At 44.5% G+C, this 22,400-nt stretch overlaps 1 protein-coding gene and 1 long non-coding RNA gene across 2 annotated transcripts in view; one reads left to right on the forward strand and one right to left on the reverse strand.

The window, feature by feature from the left end:
* The window catches only part of LOC125721466 (NACHT, LRR and PYD domains-containing protein 3-like), a 233,140-nt gene that overhangs the window by 71,353 nt on the left and 139,387 nt on the right, over window positions 1-22,400 (forward strand). The window lies entirely within an intron of this gene.
* On the reverse strand, window positions 7,226-8,378 carry LOC125721508 (uncharacterized). Its single transcript, XR_007385783.1, has 5 exons — window positions 8,336-8,378; window positions 8,130-8,241; window positions 7,655-7,763; window positions 7,472-7,542; window positions 7,226-7,369 (listed from the first exon to the last, which is right to left on the reverse strand). It is a non-coding gene; the product is annotated as an uncharacterized LOC125721508 (long non-coding RNA).

Genomic DNA, 22,400 nt, shown 5'->3' on the forward strand with positions numbered 1-22,400 from the left:
AGTTACGGCGAGCAGGTGCTCTTTTGGATCTCCCGGCCTGGCATCCAGGAGGACTCCCCCGCATGGAACCTCGTATGCCGGAACCGGGATATCCTGGAACGGTTATCCCTAGAGGAGGACGCGCACCTAGCGAGGGAGGTGCGCGAGAACTTCCGGAGGGTAGCCGAGCTCCGGAGAGAGCGATACGTCGCTCCCAGCGAACCGGGGACTATCCTTGCGCCGTTTGTTTTTGCGGGCGTAGCGCCACCTCCCGCCACCACCGGGCGCCGGAGGAGGAAGAAAAGACCGGCAATCGCTCCGACGATCGTCCTGGGGGCGTGTTCCGTCGTCCCCGCTTCTCTTCCTGGAGATGATCGGGAGTGTATCCCGATCACCCCGGAAGTCCCCAGCGCTGCGAAGCTGTCTCCCAGGGCAGCTTCCCCTTTCCGGAGAACACGCCTGGCCACTGAGCAGCTTGAGCAGCTACCTCCGCTGCTCGCTGCAATCGCCAGGTCAGAGGGGCTCCCTCCACTCTGGCCGCCTGCGCATCTCGCGCAGCCGCCAGCACAGCCGCCTCTGCCTGCGGACCCCGCTCCCGTGCGGCCGCCTCTGCCTGCGCAGTCGCCTTCTCTGCCTGCGCAGCCCCCTTCGCCTGCTGCAGCTCCCGGGCAGGCGCCCCCACTGCAGCCACCTGCAGCTCCCGGGCAGGCGCCCCCACTGCAGCCACCTGCAGCTCCCGGGCAGGCGCCCCCACTGCAGCCACCTGCAGCTCCCGGGCAGGCACCCCCACAGACTTCCGCTCCAGTTCCCGACCGCGCTCCAGTTCCCGACCGCGCTCCAGTTCCCGTCCCTCCGCCTGCAGCAGCTCCCGTCCCTCCGCCTGCAGCAGCTCCCGTCCCTCCGCCTGCAGCAGCTCCCATCCCTCCGCCTGCAGCAGCCCCCGTCCCTCCGCCTGCAGCAGCCCCAGCTCCTGTCCCTTTCACCCTAGTCCCCGAGGTGGTCCCGGACGACTCCATCTTGGCTCCTCCCTCTTCGGAGGTGGAGGAGCTGGAATGGGACCCCTCGGGGACAGAACTTGTGACTGTTTCTCCCTCGCCCCGGCGAACTCGACCCCGACCTAGGGTCGGCCTGTCTGTGTCCCGCAGGGGAAGGGGACACAGACGCAGGGCTGGGGTCCCGCCCGCCCTGCCCCCTGGCTCGCCCTGCCTCGCCTGCGCTGGGGCTCGGATGGCGCCCGCGGGTCCTGGCCCTCCGGGTCGGCTGTCGCCTGCGGGTCCCTCTCCGGTGCCTCGTCGCCCTGCCTCGCTCCCCCCTCCGGTGCCTGGTCGGTCGCCTGGGGGTTCCCCGACGGCGGCTCCTCGGTCGCCTGCGGGGCCCCCACCTTCGGCTCGTCGGAGGACGTCGCCGCCTGCAGCGGCTCCCCCCCTCGCCTTGCCTTCGCCCAGGCCCCTTCCAGCTCCCTCGTCCCCTTCCCCGGTGCTCCCTCCTGCTCCCTCCCTGGCCCCTCCGCGGGTCCCTCGCCCTGCCTCCTCTGCCCCTCCGTGGTCCCCTCCGGCTCCGGCCTCCCGGCCGCCTGCGGCCCCTCCGGCTGCCGCCCGTCGCCCGCTGGGTCTCCCTCGGGCTCCCCTTTGTTCCCCCTCCTTGTCTCCCTACGCCCCTGCCTTTGTCCCGCCTGTCTCTGCCCCTTCGTTTTTTGCTCCCCCTTGCTTTGTTCCTCCCGTCTCTGCTCCTCGTCCTTCTGTGTTCCCTCCGTTCACTCCTGGCCCTTGTGTCCCGCCTGTGCCCTCTGTTTCGCCCTTTCTTGTCTGTCTGTCTGCTTTCCCAGCCCTCTGTCAGGTTTTGTCCTTTGTCTTGTCCCTCGCTGTGTTCTGTGCCTCTGTCTTGTTCCCGGTCCCGCGTTGATTTCTGGTTTTGTTTTTCAGGTCCTGTTTTGCCTCGTCCCGTCCGTCGCCCCCTTCCTTGGCGCGCCCGGAGAAGCGCGCCTTTGGGGGGGGGGTTCTGTCATACCCGGCTCGTCCGCTCCTCGTGTGTGCCACGCCCCCTGATTACCCACGTGTATTTCCCTGATCGTCTCCAGCTTTGTCTAGTTACTTTGATTAGTACTGTGTATTTAAGTCCTGGTCTCCCTGGTTTCCCTTGTCCGTCATTGATGTTTCCTGATGTAAGTCAGCGTCTGATGTTCCCTGCACCTCGTTGTCCTCCAAATAAACCCCCGTTTTCCCGTATCCCGCTTGCTTGCCTGCTCCTTACCCGCACGATCGCTGCTCGCTGCCGTTACCTCCGCGACCGATCGTGACAGTAGCAGCTCAACATTCTCTTCCTCGAAGAGACAGGGAAAGAGGAAAAATGAAAAAAAAATATACATCAATATAAAAAAATAAAACAAACAAAACATACCTGGTAATGAAGAGCAAAGTATTAATTCCCCAGCAGCATGTAGCAGCTCAACATTCTGCCCATGTGCACCCCGACAATAAAAAGAAAAACACAGACCAAATGAAGTCCATACATTAAAATATTGCTTCATATATATTAATAATGATATGTTTAAACATTTATTACAGGAATTTTATATAATAATAAAAGGATTATTTTCTATTTAATTGGGTTAATGAGAGAGCCATGTTACCTCTTCCTCGAAGAGACAGGGAAAGAGGAAGAGGAAACACGTCACGCCCCCTTTTTACCAGTGGGAGGCACCATGAAGCAGGGCCTTCTGGGAATTCTCCTTACTCCCTCTCTTATTCATTTTACCAGGATTTTAATAAATAAGGAATTTTGAGTAATTATACATACCAAAACAACTTTGTTACACTTACAGAAATGTAAGTGTCTTTGCATGTTTTTATTAATAATACCATGAATGCTATGTTATGGGTGTATTCACACAATTGTTGTGATGAGTGTGACTTTTTGCACTGTGCGTAGATGGATTTCCATGTTTGCGTTTAGGTGAGTTTCATGTCATTTTAGACAACATCCAATATCCGAAAACACAAAAGTCATCCCCAAAAACACTATTAGTTCATTTATCATAAAAATCACTGCTTTCTTCAATAAAAATAGTATCTGGGAACCTCTGCATAAATAAATACCTTATAGCTGCTCATATCCTCTTTGTGTTTCTGTGAGAGTATAACAGGGTTAAAATTCTGATATAGTGGTGCGTCTTTAATCTCACAAAAAAAAAATCCTTCATGTTTGTGTACTTACTTGGTTAGTATTGTCCTAAGACAGCACCCGTAGTCTTCCCCAAACATGCAGAGATACCAGACTCTCTCTTCAGTCTGCAGTTAATGCTGCTATAAGGAGGTTCGTGTCCAGTGTGGTTTGAAGGAAGCTCATATTTAAAAGACACTCACTTTTAGTATTAGTCTTGGGTGTCGAATTCTGTGGTAAATAATTTTGTAGTGAATATGTCTGATGAATGTCGATGCTTTGTAATGTAATTTACCCGTAATTAAACTTGTTTATCGTGCAGAATTTTAGCGGGTCTTGCCACCGGCATCTGATATTTCATGATATATTTCACATACCTGATTTTGTTAAGGGAAGCTGTGCTGTTTTTATATTGGACAGAAAAATAAAATACCGGCTAAAGTGCAGTTTGGTCCCATGTGAGTCTGTCAGTGTGGCGTCTTTCACACACGGCGCAGGGGGAGCCAGAGTATATTGGGAATAAAATGTGTGTATTGGAGCTCTGAGTTAGTGGGTGTGTGAGGTGTGACAGTGATGAAATGACGGAGATGCTGCTCTGCCTGATGGTATTAGTGGCGCTTCCTCCTGCCTACAGACTCCGGCCAGCTGACACTGGACCCCAACAAAACACACAGATGCCTGTCTCTGTCAGAAGGGAATAGGAAGGTGATGTGTGGAGCACGGAAGCAGCCATATCCTGATCATCCAGAGAGATTTGACAGCTGGAGCCAAGTTCTGTGCAGAGAGAGTCTGACTGGTCGCTGTTACTGGGAGGCTGAGTGGAGTGGAGATGGAGCCTGGATAGGAGTGACTTATAAAGGAATCAGGAGGAAAACCGTAAGTTACTGTCGACTGGGAACCAATGACAAGTCATGGAGTCTGTCCTGTGATCCTGAAAATTACTATGTCTGGCACAATGATAATCAGACTGACATACCAACACAGCCCTCAGGCTCCCGCAGAGTAGGAGTGTATCTGGACTGGGAGGCTGGTGCTCTGTCCTTCTACAGAGTCTCCTCTGATGGACTGACCCTCCTGTACAGGGACACCTCCTCATTCACTCAACCGATCTGTACAGGGTTTATGTTCCTTTATTATCCTCAGTGTCGCTGTGCATGCTGGGATAGCTCACTATGTGCTGGAATATTCATGTTTACTGTATCATAGTGTGACATGTTGCTGAAACAGGAAGCAACACGCAGATGCAGGCTGTACCACAGGCAATCCCTCACAAGGAACTTTATTATGGGGCCAAACAAGGTACTGCAACAGCAACAGGTGACAATGACAGAACGGGGGACACTCAGGACTGGGGAGGACATATAGAACATCTGTAAACAGGAGGCAGCTGTGACCCATTAACAAGAGGGCAGGAATGAAAGGTAACACCAAATGGGCACTAGGAGCAGCTTGCTAAGCTAGAAAGAACAGGAGGGGTGTGGCAGGTAGGACATGACAAGTGCCATACCCTATAAGTGAACAGGCTGATTAGCCAATGGCCACCGTCTCTCCCACCCCTATTAAAATACAAAAAAAATGGATGTTAAAAAAAATCCTTGCTACATAAATTAATGCCAAAAAAAGGAATTCATTTTTTAGCCCTGTTTACTTAAAACAAAAAATTGGGATTTACTTCAGAGGGCAGAACTCCCGCCGGTTTCCCGCCGGTCACGGGATGTGAGACAATGCGTCCCCTCAATTACTACAACAAAAATTTGGTGACGTTAAAGAATGTAATATATTTACAAATGAGATGAGGGATTCGGTTTTATATTTCACGCGGTAATGTCCACGGCATGGTTCATCACCATGGCAAATTTTTATAAAAATTTATTTTTATATGTAACAATTTTTCCCTCAAAACCAAACATTTTGCCACGAACACGTTTGTCCTTGTAGGGACAGGCTGACGATCCCTGGTACCAGCGGATCGATCGGCGATTTTCCCATTAACAGTTTTTCTTTCTGATCTGAACACAATGCACGAACATGAAAGGGTCGTAGAAGAATGGAAATATAGTGTTTGCATTTGTAACCAACCTCTACGCAAACCCCCTGCGGAATACTGGCCGCTGACCGGGGTGGGAATCCCCAAGCTGGAAGACTGTACTGCGTCATGCTAACATTAGCTAGCTAGTTAGCATGGATACAGAGTGCGCCGGACTAAAACTATAAAGGACGTAAGGTGCTTGATATAGTAAAACACTTACTAACTGGTAATGCACGTTAGCATTACGTTAAATGACCACTTTACCAGTTACTTACCAGATACCAGATCTCCTATACGTTCGCCGAATGACAGCAGGCAGAAGGCGGCGCGTTTTTCAGAAACACGTCCCTGATAGCATGCGTAGTCGGGCCGATTCTGGCTGAGTGTCGGCACTGTCGGCTTACTGTCGATGCGGTAGAAAATGACGGTAGAGACACAGTGCCGAGCCCGGCAGCCGATTCGGGCTAACACACGGCTTTGTTCATGTGGTCCAGCGGTAGCTGAGCACAGTTCCGCCGATAGTTTTTTTTTATTTCATAGCAGTATCATATGATGCCGGGACAGTGCCGAGCCCGGCAGCCGATTCTGGCTGACACGCGCGACTTCATGTGGGCCGGTGTTCTAACGATTCATCCTATCTTATCAGATTTTCCTACCGTAGCGCAATGTTATAGTTTTAACCATCAGTTTTTCCTACCTTATCAGAAAATGCTACCTGTATAAATGGGAGGTATTTAATTGAACTGCACTACATAACAATATCCTACCGCATGTTATGGTAGCATAATTTTATTTACACACTTCAACCCCATGAAATTATGCTACCATAAAGTGGGTAGGATTTTTTTATGACACACTTCAACCCCATGAAATTATGCTACCATAACGAGGGGTAGGATTTTTTTATGACACACTTCAACCCCATTAAATTATGCTACCATAAAGTGGGGTAGGATTTTTTTATGACACACTTCAACCCCATGAAATTATGCTACCATAACGAGGGGTAGGATTTTTTTATTACACACTTCACCCCCTTTAAATTATGCTACCATAACGAGGGGTAGGATTTTTTTATGACACACTTCAACCCCATGAAATTATGCTACCATAACGAGGGGTAGGATTTTTTTATGACACACTTCAACCCCATTAAATTATGCTACCATAAAGTGGGGTAGGATTTTTTTATGACACACTTCAACCCCATGAAATTATGCTACCATAACGAGGGGTAGGATTTTTTTATGACACACTTCAACCCCATTAAATTATGCTACCATAACGAGGGGTAGGATTTTTTTATGACACACTTCAACCCCATTAAATTATGCTACCATAAAGTGGGGTAGGATTTTTTTATGACACACTTCAACCCCATGAAATTATGCTACCATAACGAGGGGTAGGATTTTTTTATGACACACTTCAACCCCATTAAATTATGCTACCATAAAGTGGGGTAGGATTTTTTTATGACACACTTCAACCCCATGAAATTATGCTACCATAACGAGGGGTAGGATTTTTTTATGACACACTTCAACCCCATGAAATTATGCTACCATAACGAGGGGTAGGATTTTTTTATGACACACTTCAACCCCATTAAATTATGCTACCATAAAGTGGGGTAGGATTTTTTTATGACACACTTCAACCCCATGAAATTATGCTACCATAACGAGGGGTAGGATTTTTTATGACACACTTCAACCCCATTAAATTATGCTACCATAACGAGGGGTAGGATTTTTTTATGACACACTTCAACCCCATTAAATTATGCTACCATAAAGTGGGGTAGGATTTTTTTATGACACACTTCAACCCCATGAAATTATGCTACCATAACGAGGGGTAGGATTTTTTTATGACACACTTCAACCCCATTAAATTATGCTACCATAACGAGGGGTAGGATTTTTTTATGACACACTTCAACCCCATTAAATTATGCTACCATAAAGTGGGGTAGGATTTTTTTATGACACACTTCAACCCCATGAAGTATAATGTTATTTTGTGGTGGAATTGAACAAAATGACAACACAAAAGTACTGGTACTTTAATATGTATTTGAAGCCAAAAAGAAAAAAAAAACTTTCACAAACACTTTGTACAAATGAAAGCAAACTGATTCTTTGGATCAAAATTTGCACATTGAAAATGTGCCCATCTGTTGCAGTGGTCGCATTGGACCTGTAAGTATAAAAAAGTAATAAATTAGAATCTTTTGTAGACAGAACAAAGTAATACTCTATATATATTGTTGTATATATTTAATGACCTGCAAAAATTTACCATTTCAATTAGGGTTTTGTCAGCATCGCCTTCCATCATGGAGCAAATGACACAGTAGTCCAATGCCTTGCCTACACACACAGAAGTTCCCATAAGCTTTTTGTGCTTTTATTATGAAATGTGTATGACTGAAGCAACACAGTTAGATGATTATTGTGGATATTTAATTACTCTAGAACCCACCCTGATATTCCAGGAGGGAACAGGCTATTTCCAATCGGGCATTTGTCACGAAATCTGAAGTCGTCTGAACTCGACTGATGTCTCCCTCTGAAAGGAGATGTTCAGCAAACTGCAAAAAAGAATAAACAAGTATATCAATATCACTATAAATTTGTCACAATATGAGTACATATCCTCGACCTTAAACTGAGGTTCAGCATAAATCTTTTCATTTCAGCATATGCAATACACCATGAAGTGCAATGTTGCTGGTATAGAACTAAAGCTGAAGAAATCAATAGAACAACTACAAATATTTATTTAAAATGTGCTTTTTGGGTATTTCAAGGTCGCTGTACACAACAACAAATAAATAACACACAGCAATGATAGCTGTGTCATTATTATTCCTTCTGCAAAACCAACACCTGTATACAACAAATTATAAACTGGAATAGGTTTAAAAGCATCAATGAAAAGTTTTTAAAACATTTACCTTCAAAATTAAAACGCCGCAACTGCTACCATCTCTCTGCTTGTTGTGTTGCAGGGTTGCTACTGTCCATGTTGCTCTGTTCTCATCATCCCCTCTCTGTTTCATAAAATTCCTAAAACATAAAGGTCATTACATTCACATATAACAAAGTAAAGACATTATAATTTTTCCAAAAGAAAATATTCAATATACTTGAACTGTGATACCTCCAGTTGCGCAAAATTCTCCTCTCATAGGAGGCTTCATTTCTGTAGTGTTGCCAGAAATGTAGTAAGGCGCTCGAATAAGCAGGCCGGAGCATATACGAATGCGTTAGAACAAAATGCTGTTTACTTAACAAAACATTACATAGAAATAATCAAGGTAGCACAGGAGCAAGCATGTCGTATACGTCTCACTCTTATTCACACTTCTTCTTCTCTCTTCTCTCATCCTACGGTCTCTGCCTTTTAACACTGCCACCTAATGTTCTGAGGTTGTAATTACAGTCAGTGAACACAACATCTCCTCTCTCTGTAAAAGAATACACTCTCTATACAAAGTGAATGCAAACAGGAAAACGTAGTAGTTAAATGTAATGAATTGAAATGTAGTTCTGTCAAATACAACTCTTGTGGTACCATTGCATCAGAAATCGTGAATAAAGTATCTTTACATAAGGTGCATTAACATGTAACTGTAAAATCACTGTAAACAGTAAATTACCTATACTTAAACTTGACTCTTATCTAGAGAATAAACTGAAGTACTTCGAACCTTGTAAACAGTCTTAGTTATAACAATCAAGTTACTAGAATCATCCCAGCTTCTCTTTAATCAACTATTGCATGACATAGTCCTTAAGCCACTTGGGCTTGTATTTAACACGTGGCTGTTTGTGAGAGGGGGAATGACTAACACCTGTGTGTATCAGTCGAGATGTGTCGCAGTCTTGTCCAGCCACAGGAGGAATCTTGGCAAGATGAGAGGCATTCCAAATTTTTCCATCACTCAGCAAGAAAGAATTTGGACCTATCCTCTTCCTCACGGTTGTAGGGGAAGTAAATCTGGGATGAGCTTTAGGGACGTGATGAGGCTTCCTTATCCTCACTCTCTCTCCTGGTCGAAAAGAAGGCATGCATGCGCCACGTTTAGCATCAGTGTAATGCTGCATGTTATTCTGATGTCTCTGAACTGCACGACGAGCAGAAACATCCAGCGGAGACATGGCAGACGGCAGAGGAAGAATATCCAATTTGGTGCGCATTTTCCTACCATAAAGTAGTTCATATGGTGAGGTGGAAGTTGCGGCATGTGGCGTTGCACGATACACCTGGAGCCAGTTCATAACAGTCTCATTCCATGGTTGTGACTGTTGAATAGCGGTTTGAATGCAGCTTCTCAGGGCACGATGGAATCTCTCGACAGCTCCGTTAGCAGCTGGATAGTAGACTGATGTTCTGCTATGGGAGATACCATAGGTGTGCAGGAATGATGCAAAAGCTGCAGAGGTGAACTGTGGACCATTGTCTGTGACAATGTTCTCTGGGTTACCATGACGACAGAAAATAGATGTCAGGAAGTGAATAACATCTTCAGTAGTGGCGGTATGTGAAAAGGCAACTTCTGGCCACTTTGAATAATAATCTGTCAGCGTGATAGCGTATCTACAAGCAGCAACTGCAGTGTCAAAGGGTCCAACAATATCAAGGCCAAGTTTCTTCCATGGTCCATCAGGCAGTGGGACTGGTTGCAAAGGAGCAGGGTGAGTAGAAGCTGTTTTATCATTAGCCTGGCAGAGTATACATGAAGCAATGCAAGACTGAACTTGTGAATCCATCTTTGGCCACCAGTAGAGGTCGCGCAGACGTTGTTTTGTGCGGACAATTCCTTGATGACTCTCATGTGCAAGCGTGATCAGTGTGTGTCGTAAGGAGAGTGGCACGATGAGTCTTGAGCCTCTGAGGATGTAGTTATCCTTAACGGAGAGCTCATCTCTGATCTTATAGTATAGGGCTAGTATACCACTTACTGATTTAACGGATGGAGGCCAACCACTTTCAATTTGTGAGCGCAGAGCTGACAGTTCAGGACAAGTAGAACAAGCAGAGTTGAAGTCAACCACCGGAAGGGAGCTTAGGACAGCAGAAATATGTGCCACCATCTCGGGTTCTGAATCTGAAATAGAGTCAGGAGGCGCAGGCAGGGGAAGGCGCGAGAGACAATCAGCCGTATAGTTCTGGGAGCCTGGTCGATAGACAACATCATAGTCAAAACAGAGCAGGCGTGCAGACCAGCGGGCAACCCGCATACCAGCCCGACCGATTCCCTTTGTGCTGAGCAGTGTTGTCAATGCCTGATGATCTGTGCGGAGAGTAAAACGACGTCCCCACAGGTATGTTCTCCATTTTTCTGTAGCCCACACACAAGCAAGTGCTTCTTTTTCAACAGTCGAGTATTTCCTCTCCGTTTCAGTCAGTGTGCGGGAAGCGAAAGCCACAGGCTTCTCTGTGCCATCAGGCTGTACTTGTGCAAAGACAGCTCCAAGTCCATAGTCACTTGCATCTGTGGAAATTACCGGTCGTAGAGAAGGGTTAAAAAGAGCAAGCGCAGGACTGTTCACAAGAAGTTGCTTAACTTCCTCAAAGCTGCTTTGTGCTGCAGGAGACCATGTAAATGTGTCTTTTTCACTGACACAGGCACGCATAGGAGCCACAACCGTCGCAAAGTTAGGCAGAAACTTTGAATACCAGGACACTAGGCCCAGAAACGATCTCAGGGCAACAGCGTCAGATGGAGGAGGGGCTTTCAGGACAGCATTAATGTGTTCTTGGTCAGGAAGAATGCCATCTACAGTAATGACATGACCTAGGAAGCGTAGGGAGGTTTTCCTGAAGTGACATTTGTTCTCATTGAGAACCAATCCAGCCTCCTTCAGCTTTTGGAGGACAGCGTTGAGGTTCTGGTCATGCTCAACAGGGGAGTTGCCATAGACAATAAGGTCATCCAAATAATTTTGAACACCTGGAAGACCGTTGAGAATGTCAGCCATCATTTTCTGGAAGGCTGAGGGGGCTGATGCGAGGCCATAAGGAACTCTGCAGAATCGAAACAGACCATCGTGTGTGATGAATGCTGTAAGGTCTCTGCTATCTTCATGAAGAGGCAACTGGTAGTATGCATTAGCCAGATCGATTGTAGAAAACAGCTTTGCACCTTGTAAATTTGCAAGCAGTTCATCCACATGAGGTAGAGGGTAGCAATCTGTGACCACAGCCTTGTTTGGTTCACGGAGATCTGTGCACATTCGTATTCCACCAGTTTTCCGTCCTGTAACTACAATAGGCGAAACCCAAGGTGATGCATCAATTTTCTCAATCACACCAGCTTTCAGCAAGCGGTCAAGTTCAGCTGAGACAGAAGCTCTTACAGCAAAAGGCAGGCGTCGTAATTTCTGGCGTACTGGTTTAACAGTGGGGTCAATTTTCACCTTATGCACAAAGTTTTGTGCACAACCAATGTCTGGAGTAGTAGGGATACAGGGAGCGGTTGAAACAGTCACACAGCTAACAGCAGGAGCAGTAGGGATACAGGGAGCAGATGCAGAGTTTGTGGTAAACACGGGAGGAAGGATAGTGTTACCTTCAATGCAGATGCTTAAGGCTTTCATGAGATCTCTTCCTAAAAGAGAAGTGCCCTTCTTCACCACGTAAAATGTAACTGGGGCAGTGAGAACTCCTCTACTCACTTTGACTTGTAGGCAACCAAGCACAGGAATTCTCTTCCTTGTGTAAGTCACTAACTGACTAACTGGTGGAAGCAGTGGTGTGTCATTGAAATACTGAACATAGATGTGGTGTGGCAAAATAGATACTGCTGATCCTGTGTCAACAACCATTTCATGCTCTTTGGTAAGAGAAGCAGGAGTACTGATATTGATTTTGCATGTGAGTGTATGTGGTGCATGGCAAGTGTTGTTTAAGTATAGCACAGTCAGTTTAGGTAGCTGAATCTCACGTACATCACTTGTCTTGGATGAGCGGCAAACACGAGCAAAATGTCCAACTTTATGGCAAGACTTGCAAGTTGCTTTGGCTGCAGGACACTGAGAAGAATTAGCCAGATGTGTGTTAGAACCACACCTGAAACAGCTGCGGGAAGATGTAGTGGAGGCATTGAATGGCTTATTAGGATGAATGTGCTGTGTGTATTTCTTTTTAGTGAATTGTGAACGGGGTTGTACAGCTTGCACTGGGACACTGTCGTTTCCTGTTATAGTTTTAGCTTGTTGAATAGCAGATTCTACTTGTGATGCAAGTGTTAAGGTTTTGTCCAGTGTCAGATCCGATTCGAGCAGGAGCCTCTCTCTTATGTTTGAGTTATTCACATGTTCAATCAGCTGATCACGGATCATCTCATCGGTTTTATCATCAAATCCACATTTTGAAGCGAGATCACGCAATACGGCCGCATACTGTATAATAGTCTCATGAGGTGCTTGTTTTCGCTGTCTGAAGGTATGTCGTTCCACAACAACGTTTACTTTAGGTGTATAATGTTTCTCTAAAGCAGTGACAGCAGAGTCAAAGGAGTCACCCGTATCTGGTAGCGAGTAGAAAGTCCGTTGTCCCTCGGTTCCGAGACAGTGGAGTAGCGTAGCTCTCCTGCGCGCTTCAGGCCAAGCATTTCCCGTTGCATTAATTACCAGTAGGTAGTTTTTGAAAATCCGCAGCCACATGTCGAAAGGTATCGGGGGCTCTCCCGGACACGGCAAAAACATCGGAGGTGCAGGCACGTTTCCAGCCATGGTGAGTCAGCAAAAAAAGAAGAGGTGAAAACACAAAACTCGTCGCCAAAAATGTAGTGTTGCCAGAAATGTAGTAAGGCGCTCGAATAAGCAGGCCGGAGCATATACGAATGCGTTAGAACAAAATGCTGTTTACTTAACAAAACATTACATAGAAATAATCAAGGTAGCACAGGAGCAAGCATGTCGTATACGTCTCACTCTTATTCACACTTCTTCTTCTCTCTTCTCTCATCCTACGGTCTCTGCCTTTTAACACTGCCACCTAATGTTCTGAGGTTGTAATTACAGTCAGTGAACACAACAATTTCCAAATGGGTCTATCAGAATGATTTTTTTGAGGGGAATGTCGACAACCTAGAAATATTTTGATGCAATCAAACATACATAATATTAGTTATGATATTTTTAATAATATAAAAAATATGTAATTGTAATATTTATTGTTTCACAATGATATAGTGTTCCTAATTCCCACTCACCAAAAGTATCCAATGGGCTCCAACATTCACGGGGCATGCCCACTTCTCCACCACAGGAAATTTCATTTGTGGTAAGTGGTAAGAGTAAGTTAGTAATACTTAATCATGCAAGATATAAAATGTTACACTATGTTATGATTTACCTTCATGAGAGTTCGGAATTTGCCAGTAAACAAAGATGTTGCCACAACTGCACACATCTGGTGTATTGGTTTCTGTAAAAAATAAATAATCTTGTCTTTTATAGATTGAATATGTAGTTTAAAAATGGACAAATGTTAACTGTTTTCATAATTGATACTTGCCTGTTGTTTCTCCAAAATGTAGTGCACATATGCATCAATAACCTGTAGACAACAGGTTTATAAGCAACATGCAAAACTACAGTATTAATATGTTGGACAACTTATTTTCCTTCTCTTACTTCATCCAAAAGCCACTCATTCCCCTGCAGGGTGCGAAAAGAATGATCATACAGTTTGTATGGGACAACAACTGCTTCAACTCTCCCAGTGTCCTTTGCAGCCCAAAGCATCATCACTAAAAAGCAAATGTAAAACAGTTAGTGTTACAATAAAGAGGTCCATCAGACCAACAGTCAAAAGCAAGAAATATCTAAAGAATTTGTAATGAAGCAGACAAACTGAACTCATGCAAACATAAAACATGGAATATACGGAGGGTGGACTAAATAGTCAGTTGGGCTACTCACCCTTTCCTAATTTTTAAAACTGTTTATACATAAACATATTTTTGGCATTGTTTAGAGATTAACTATTTTGTGTATAGTTATCTGATCATGCTGTTATTTTGTTCACCGATCTGTAATTCAAGCAACAAACTTGTGACCAACCGGTCAAACAGGTAAAAAGTAAATGTAACACACAAAACGCTGGACAGGGCCGAACTGGCCAACTGGACAGGGCCAAACTGGCCAACTGGGAGCTTTGTAGTTACAAGACAAGACCTTCTTCTTGGGGTGTTCTCTTTGATATAGGGTTTTTGTCCTGTGTTGGTATTTTGCCTGTGGTGCCTGTGTTCTTTTTGTCAGGGGGAGGGGTGCTGTCATCTGAGCCATCAATATGTTTTTGCATGTTTTTGGCAAAAACAATAACAGAGGGTCTCTTCAAGTTGTGCTTGATTGCCTCTGGGTCATTGTTCTTGTCCAAAGACTGCTGAGGTCTTAGAGTGGGCTTGACTCGTTCCACACAAGGAGGGTCGTTGAATGGATCAGTGGGTTGTGTAGTGGGTTGTGAGCTCCTTCTGTATGGCTTCAGGTGGCTGATGTTATATTTGTTTCTCAATATTGCTCCTTCGCGATTTTTTAGTGTTACAATTTCCCCACTGATTGTCTCTATAGCGTATGGTCCAGAGAAATCAGGTTCCATTCTGCCACCCTTCCTTCCATATTTTCTTATGTTGGCCAAAAGAACTTCATCTCTAACTTTGTACACAACATTTTTGTATTTCTTTTGCACCCTTTTCACATAAGCTGCCAGTTGCTTTTCCTGTGATTTCTTTATATTTTCTTCTCTGGTAGCTTTAATGCCGTCCATTGTTTTGTTTTTCAACTGTTTGAACTCACCGTAACTTGCTTTATCAGGGAAGATGATTGTGGAAAGCTAACAAGTAAGACCACAATGGAAAGACAGAAATCACAATTTATGATTAACATTTTCCCTGTCCTGCATGGCCTTAACATGAAGTGAAATAAAACAGGTTGAAAAGTCATACAAATTATAACAATTGTGCACAGGGAGAACAAACTCCCCAAAGAAAGGCCCCATTCAAAGGATTTAAAACCAGGACCTTATTGCTGTGAGGCAACAGTGCCAACCACTAACCCATCGTGCTGCCCCTAAATGTGAACAATTTAAGAAATAAAAAGGTGAAAACATCTACACCCCCTGTATGTACATAGAAAGCTGTGGAAAACTTTCAAGACATAGTTCTACCACAGGACAGTTTGCAAAAACAGCACAAACATCTGCATTGAAACTACAAGACCTTATATTTGATTATAAAATAGATATATAAAAAACGGAACATGTCGTAGCTGTTTTCAGAAGCAATTGCCATGGCTGTTCAAGCCCCAATTCATTAGCTTGCAATCACCTTGTCACAAGAAACTGTGCTAAACTATGTCGAGATATGAGTAATTGTACTTACTGGCAATTCAATGGGAACCTGTGAAGGAAACACTGCCTCTCTTCCGTACACAAGCAGAAATGGTGAATGTTTAGTGGTTGTATGGACCTTTGACCTTAAAGAAAATAATGTTGCATCCAGATAGATGTCCCAGTCATTCTGCTGGTTGTTAACCAGTTTCTTCAGAGCTCTTAACAGGTAATTTAAAGTAAAAAAATAATAAAATTAGTAAATATAACAAATCTGGTCACAACACACAAAAAATAAAACATCCAAAAAAAATAAAACACCAACCGTTTTATATTGTCGTTCGTTTTTTCATCCAGTCCATCTGTTTGTGGATGGTAGGCTGCAGTTACACTTCTCTCAATGTGCAACATCTCACACAGGCTGCGGTTGAGCTTTAAAAGAAAAACATCCATCCATCCATCCATTTTCCAAACCGCTTATCCTATTGGGTCGCGGGGGGTCCGGAGCCTATCCCGGAAGCAATGAGCACGAGGCTGGGAACAACCCAGGATGGGGGGCCAGCCCATCGCAGGGCACACTCACACACCATTCACTCACACATACACACCTATGGGCAATTTTGCAACTCCAATTAGCCTCAGCATGTTTTTGGACTGTGGGGGGAAACCGGAGTACCCGGAGGAAACCCCACGACGACATGGGGAGAACATGCAAACTCCACACACATGTGACCCAGGCGGAGATTCGAACCCAGGTACCAGAGGTGTGAGGCAACAGTGCTAACCACTGCGCCACCATGCCGCCCCCTAAAAGAAAAACAAAGTTATTAAATACTAAATAAATAAATTTGTAAATAAACAAAGAAAGAAATGTGTTCTCAATGGTACTGAATAAAGCTTAGTTACAGTGATAATACTACTTTTTGGTCATAAACATCTTAAAGCTACTGGTCTACTCCAAACCCAATATCTGACTGCCTGCACTTTAAAAGGACACTTCATTACTTCATTGACAAATTCTCTTCCTTGATCTGACAAAATTCTTTTCAGACATCCGTGTCTGTAAATCATGGAACAGAGATGCCTTCCAACTTCAGTTGCAGACTTTCCTTTCAAAGGAAATGCTTCAACCCATTTAGAGAAGTAATCTGTCGCTGTAAGGATATACTGGTAGCCATCAGTGGTTTTAGTCAAATCTATTCCAACCAGCTCCCACACAGCAGATACCTATAACAAAACACACTATGTTTGTGTGTATTTACTCTTGGGGTAAATACTAGTAAATACAATTTGAAATTTGTAAAAGTACATGTAGAGATTGGAGTATGAACTGTATATACATACTGCATGCATTTATTTATAGCCATTTAGCGTCTTAATGTCTCTAAAAAAAATTACGGATTACCTTAATACACTCCAGTGTCTGTACAGCTGTCAAAGGCCTCCCTACCTTTTGGCACTCATCACATTCCAAGATCTAAAGGATATAAAACCATTTCATGCCTGTAGAGTCTTCACATTCATTTGAAGAAAATACATCAACTCATACATACCCAGTTTTCAATGTCCACTGACATGCCATACCAGTAGAATCTGGAACATATGGCATTCCGTGTCTTGTTGATCCCGGTGTGCCCTCCCAAAGGTGATGAATGGAACTCACTGAAGATTGACCTGGCCTCCTCCTTTGTTTTGATCACTCTCCTTGTTCCATATTGAAGTTCTCCATCTAGGTTTGCACAGTAACATTGGTTATAGGGACATGGTTAAAACGGGGGCAAGGGGTTCACGACTGCAGGTTCAATTCCCCACCTGGGGCTCTGTGTGCAGAGTTTGCATGTTGTCCCTGTGTTTGGTGGGTTTACTCAAAGTGCTATGGTTTTCTCCTATAGTCACATGCATTGTAGCCTGACTGGTGGCCAAACTGATAATAGTGTGTGAATGTGACGATTAAAATTAAGTTTTACTTATCCTTCCTATTATCTACAGAATCATATGAACACTTAAGGATCATTTGATTGTCTTTGGTGCATTGATTTTTAGAGTCTAGGTGTTTTCGCTGCCATGAAAACTAGTTAGGTAGCTAGTTAAATTGTTAGTAATTATTTGTATAGCGAAAACAATATAAAATAAATCCACACAAACGGTAAAAATGTGTACAACGTGTACGACTAGGATAAGCTACTACAGGTTAGCATAAAAAATAACGTTATACATGTGTTCTGTCCTAAAATATACTAATAGTATATTCATAAACTGTTACAGTTACATTATATGTACAATCAAAGTTAACATAAAATCTGACAAACAAGAAAAAAATATATATATACTCACCGCAGGTAACGTTAACCACAAGAGCAGCACGGATTTATGGGCGTTCCACTAAAGTGGAAAAATATTCAAAAGCGCATGCGCGGTGAGCGTAAGTAGGACGGATTCACAGGTAGGATGAATTTATAGAACACCGGTCTGAATGCATTTCATACTGCACGTCATACTGTATCTACTGATCCGGGAGAAACACTGCAGTGTCAAGCGGGGCGGAATAGGTGCCGCGCAAAGCCGGCAAACTAACGATAATACCATCTACAAACCATCAATAAAAGCGGATTAAACTACACAGATCGTGCATTACGAAAAACAGAAAGGTTATCTCATTAACTCAGAAAAATATTGCTGAGAAAAACGGGATTATTATCTCATTAACTCAGAAAAACAGAACTGATTTCTTCTCAGATGAATGCAATACGCTTCCATAGAGAACCGCTTACCGCGCGCGTGACTGTAGATGCGGTGCCGCTGCCTCTAGCGGGAGCCCCGCATCTCGCGCACGCACGCGGCCGCTCTAATCTGTTAACATGGGCGCCGAAATGAAATTTTATATTTTCCGCCTCACTTCCAGTGCGTCCAGGGTGCAAATTTAACAAGGTGGATCAGGAGAATCTTTTAATATTCATGACTGAAGCCCTATATGATTGGCTGGCCGATTAATATTTATGAGAGGGGCACTACCTGATTGGCCAGTTAACATCAACATGTGCTGCCTGTTTCTTCTGCCTAAGGCAGGGGTGTCCAAATCCAGTCCTGGGGGGTCGGAGCCCTGTGCAGCTTAGTTCTTTCCCTGATCCACCATAAATGATTCAGCTCAAGAGCTGTGTGGTTATTAGCACAAGGAGATGAATCAGGTGTGTTAAATGAGGGGAAACCCAAAAATGTGCAGGACTCTGACCCCCCAGGATTGGATTTGGGCTCCCCTGGTTTAAGACATTCAGTGACTAATCAGTAATATTCTCTCATGAATATTAATGATGGTTCCAGAACAACCCTGTAAAAGTGCAAATTCACATTTTGCACTTGAGGAGAGAGTCCGGTCTCACTGCCTACAGGTGCCTCCTTAGGACAATACTAACGAATCTCACACAGAAAACACATACACCCACGGCATCCGCAAAAAGAACAAATGCAAAGGAATCTTTTTTTTGTGAAATTAAAGATATATAACTAATTCAGAATATATTTAACCATCCTACACTCCCACACAAACACAATGACAATATGAGAAGCTATAAAGCATTTGTAAAAAAGATTGTTTTGAATGATTAATTGAAATGATAGTGTTTTTGGTGATGATTTTGATATTTCGTGTTTGTTGTCTAAATATTGTCTAAAATTACATGAAACTGTAAGGACATAAAACTTATAGGCCCCGCAGGCGCCAACTCTGATAAGCCTGTATCAGTCCATTTCAGAGTCTAAGAAAAGGATCCGTGACCCTGACCAGACTGGACTCCACTCATCAGACCTCCCCTTTTAAGGAAGGCAAAGGCCTGCCAGCTCCTGAGGGACTGGATAGGAATAACTGGAGCAACACAAGAAAAGCAAGACCTCTCAACCCCGGAGTGACCAGAGCCCTACAGTCAATCCACAGCAACAACAGCTGTCAGCCTCAAGACACAGACACCTTTTCCTCTATAAACAGGATAACTCACCACACATAGATTTTAGGAACAAATACACACATGTTTGGTCTCATTTGAATGGGCATGAGGCGGCGAGTATTATACTCTCAAAGTTAAGGAATATAGACAAATTCGGCTAAACCCACCAAAATGAGAGAGCCTCTCACATGGTAGAACAAGGGAATTATAACCGCCCCCTAAAGTGATCTGGTTGGGTGGGGACTTGAGAACCAAGGTCAGCAATTCCCTAAAATTAACCGTTGACCGAAATTGGTCAGTCTTCAGAGACATGCCATCACCTGGTTTGGATACTTAAGGAAGGGCCTCAGAAGAGGTCGGAGAGTCACTCTGTAATCAGAGCTCCCACAGAGAGCTGGGCGAAAGTCCATCTGTAGTCTGTAAACTTTCCAGGCTGCCCCCCGGCTGAGCCCCTGAGAACTTTGTGCACTCTCAGCTGAGATATGTGATTGTTTAATATTGTATGTGTCCTAATGTATTTCAGAATATGTGGCCACATGTCAATGATTGTATATTGTGTTATGTTTAATAAATGTTCTGATTACTTTATGATTGTCTGATTTGCTAACTTCTTTATAAACTTTACAGATTGGATTTCTATCCTGATTAGGACTAAAGTGGTAAATACTATCTTGCAGCCTCTGGGTTAAATTCCCTTTATCCGGGTCCCAAACTCGACTGCCCAAGTTAAGTTAGGTGGATACCAAAACTACACCTCTGGAGTTCGCACAAGCTCAGTTACGGGCCGACGTAACCTCTGAGGTCAACACAAGCTGATGACAGGTACTGGTCTACCCCCTGAGGAACGTACAAACTATGTTCCTAGGCACCGGGCATAGTCCCTGAGACGTTCACAAGGTAGATACCGGGTAGCATCGGTGGAGTCCCTGAGACGAGCCCAAAGTAAGCCTCGTACAAACTACCTATTCGAAACGTGCGCCTTCACTGCCGCTAAGGTTGACACAAGTTATGATATGGGCTGCCCCCGGCTGAGCCCCTGAGGTGGACGTACGTGTGGTTTGGGTAAACATCAGCTTAATTTCCAAGGCGCCCACAAGCTCAGTGATTGGCGGATACTGAGCCTTTGGGTAATTATATAGGTCGAGGGACCCGAATAATCAGAGGCTGACATTGTCTTAAATGGTGGCGATTTCTGTACCTCTAAGACAAACCCTGTGGAACAGGTCCGCGGATCGCCCTATCGACCGAGGCGAATCTGGCGGACTCCTCCGTCAGGGGTAAATTAGAGTTGGTAATATAAAGGAGAATCCCTAAGTAATCCGAACAACATAAACGTCATGACTACAATATACTGAAATAAGGTCTTTAATAAAATGGAGTCAGATACAGTATCTCACAAAAGTGAGTACACCCCTCACATTTTTGTAAATATTTTATTATATCTTTTCAAGGGACAACGCTAAAGATATTAAACTCTGTTAGAATGTAAAGTAATCAGTGTACAGCTTGTATAATGGTTTAAAGTTGATGTCCCCTCAAAATAACTCAACACACAGCCATTAATGTCTGAACTGCTGGCAACAAAAGTGAGTACACCCCTAAATGAGAATGCCCAAATTGTGCCCAATTAGCCCTTTTCCCTTCCCGTTGTCATGTCACTCGTTAGTGTTACAAGGTCTCCGGTGTCCTTGGGGAGCAGGTGTGTTAAATTTGGTGTTATCGCTCTCACACTCTCATACTGGTCACTAGACGTTTAACATGGCACCTCATGGCAAAGAATTCTCTGAGGACTTATTGCTCTACACAAAGATGGCCTAGGCTCTAAGAAGATTGCTAACACCCTGAAACTTAGCTGCAATACGGTGGCTAAGACCATACAGCGGTTTAAAAGGACAGGTTCCACTCAGAACAGGCCCCGCCATGGTAGACCAAAGAAGTTGAGTGCACGTGCTCAGCGTCATGCCCAGAGGTTGGCTTTTGAAAATAGACGTGTGAGTGCTGCCAGCATTGCTGCAGAGGTTGAAGGGATGGGGAGCCAGCCTGTCAGTGCTCAAACCATATGCCGCACACTGCATCAAATTGGTCTGCATGGCTGTCGTCCCAGAAGAAAGCCTCTTCTAAAGATGGTGCACAAGAAAGCCCGCAAACAGTTTGCTGAAGACAAGCAGACTAAGGACATGGAATACTGGAACCACATCCTGTGGTCTGATGAGACCAAGATAAACTTATTTGGTTCAGATGGTGTCAAGCGTGTGTGGCGGCGACCAGGTGAGGAGTACAAAGGCAGATGTGTCTGGCCTACAGTCAAGCATGGTGATGGGAGTGTCATGGTTTGGGGCTGCATGAGTGCTGCCGGCACTGGGGAACTACAGTTCATTGAGGGAACCATGAATGCCAACATGTACTGTGCCATACTGAAGAAGAGCATGATCCCCTGCCTTCGGAAACTGGGCCATAGAGCAGTATTCCAACATGATAATGACCCCAAACACACTTCCAAGACAACCACTGCCTTGCTGAAGAAACTGAGGGTAAAGGTGCTGGACTGGCCAAGCATGTCTCCAGACCTAAACCCTATTGAGCATCTGTGGGGCATCCTCAAACGGAAGGTGGAGAAGCGCAAGGTGTCTAACATCCACCAGCTTCGTGACGTGAGCAAGGAGGAGTGGAAGAGGATTCCCGTGGCAACCTGTGAAGCTCTAGTGAACTCCATGCACAAGAGAGTTAAGGCAGTGCTGGAAAATAATGGTGGACACACAAAATATTGACACTGGGCACAATTTGGGCATTTCCATTTAGGGGTGTACTCACTTTTGTTGCCAGCAGTTCAGACATTAATGGCTGTGTGTCGAGTTATTTTGAGGGGACATCAACTTTACACCATTATACAAGCTGTACACTGATTACTTTACATTCTATCAGAGTTTCATATCTTTAGCGTTGTCCCT

Source organism: Brienomyrus brachyistius, unplaced genomic scaffold (assembly GCF_023856365.1).
Source record: "Brienomyrus brachyistius isolate T26 unplaced genomic scaffold, BBRACH_0.4 scaffold33, whole genome shotgun sequence".
NCBI lineage: Eukaryota > Metazoa > Chordata > Actinopteri > Osteoglossiformes > Mormyridae > Brienomyrus > Brienomyrus brachyistius.